Genomic DNA, 1633 nt, shown 5'->3' with positions numbered 1-1633 from the left:
ACGTCCTCCACAATACCTCGCATATATGTAATAGAACGGTCGGCCAACTGCAAGGTCATATAACTCGGTTTTGGATCAGGTAAGTCCAACTGCTTGAAGATTGACAAGGGCATCAGATTGATGCTAGCTCCCAAGTCACATAAGCATCTGTCAAAAGACACTTTTCCAATAGTACACGGAATAGTGAAGCTTCCTGGATCTTTAAGCTTCGGAGGTAACTTCTGTTGCAGCATAGCACTGCATTCCTCCTTGAGAGCGACCGTCTCTAAATCATCTAGCTCCCCTTTTCGAGAGAGAATACCTTTCATAAACTTTTCATAACTAGGCATCTGATAAAGAGCCTCAGCGAGAGGTATGTTGATATGAAGTTTCTTGAACACCTCCAGAAACTTCTCAAATTGCTTGTCCAGCTTTTTCTTCTGCAGCCGCTTAGGAAAAGGCGATGGATGATATATATGTTTCTCCCCTATATTACCCTCAGGAGGAGTGTGCTCAACAGTAGTCTTCCTTGGTTCCACTTCAACTTCCTGCTGCTCTACTTCTTTCTTATCCCCAGCTTCTTCAGTCAACGCTTGAGTTTGTTCGGAATTCGCAACCCTTCCAGACCTCAAAGTGATTGCCTTTACCTGCTCCATAGCTTCCCTCTTTCCTGGTACTTCAGTGTCACTAGGTAGTGTACCAGGATGACGATTTAGCAAGGCATTTGTAATTTTCCCAATTTGATTTTCCAAGGTCTTGATAGAAACAGCTTGACTCTTGCACATAAGCTTCAACTCCTCTAACTCAGATTTTTCATTAGCTTGTTGCAGCTGGAGTTGTTTTCTTGGTGCATATTGTGGTTGTTGAAAACCAGGGAGGTTGTACTGCTTAGCTGGATACTGCTGATAAGGCTATTGAACCGCATTCTGAGCGTTGCTCCAACTGAAATTAGGATGATTGCGGTTGTTGGGATGATAAGTGGTTGGCACAGGTTGCTGCGAACGCTGAAAGTTGCTCACAAACTGAGCTAATTCACTAGAAATTGCGCACTGATCAGTCTCATGGGCACCAGCACAAAGCTCACAGACACTAGTAATTTGATTAACTCCATAATTAGCCAGAGTGTCCACCTTCATCGTTAAAGCCTTAAGTTGGGCAGCTATAGCAGTTGCTGCATCCAACTCCAGAATTCCTACTACCTTTCCATGAGTTAGTCTCTGGGAAAGATTCTGGTATTCATTAGCAGCCATTAGTTCAATAAGTTCATAAGCTTTATCGTAGAAGTAACACCCAATCCATTGTAGAAATAGTTAATAATCATCCAATCAGGCATGCCATGGTGTGAGAACTTCCTTAGCATCTCCTTATATCGATCCCAAGCCTTACACAGAGATTCTCCAGTTTGCTGAGCAAACTGAGTAAGAGCATTCCTGATTGTAGCAGTTTTTGCCATAGGGAAGAATTTAGTGAGAAACTTTTGAGCAAGATCTTCCCACGTGGTGATAGACCCTGCTGGTAGAGAATGTAACTAGCACTTACCTTTGTCCCTCAGAGAGAACGGGAAGAGTCGCAGCTTGATAGAATCTTCAGTCACATAATTGAACTTGAAAGTATCGCAGATTTCGATGAAATCCCTGATATGCATGTTTGGGTC

General features: G+C 43.0%; 1 non-coding gene across 1 annotated transcript; it reads left to right on the top strand.

The window, feature by feature from the left end:
• Window positions 1-1310: 1310 nt before the first annotated feature.
• LOC141716495 (small nucleolar RNA R71) lies at window positions 1311-1417 on the top strand. Its single transcript, XR_012573203.1, has one exon. It is a non-coding gene; the product is annotated as a small nucleolar RNA R71 (small nucleolar RNA).
• Window positions 1418-1633: the final 216 nt, after the last annotated feature.

The sequence above is a fragment of the Apium graveolens genome, chromosome 3, assembly GCF_009905375.1.
Source record: "Apium graveolens cultivar Ventura chromosome 3, ASM990537v1, whole genome shotgun sequence".
NCBI lineage: Eukaryota > Viridiplantae > Streptophyta > Magnoliopsida > Apiales > Apiaceae > Apium > Apium graveolens.
The sequence above is the reverse complement of the archived record's forward strand: the minus strand, read 5'-3'. Positions and strand labels throughout refer to the sequence as shown.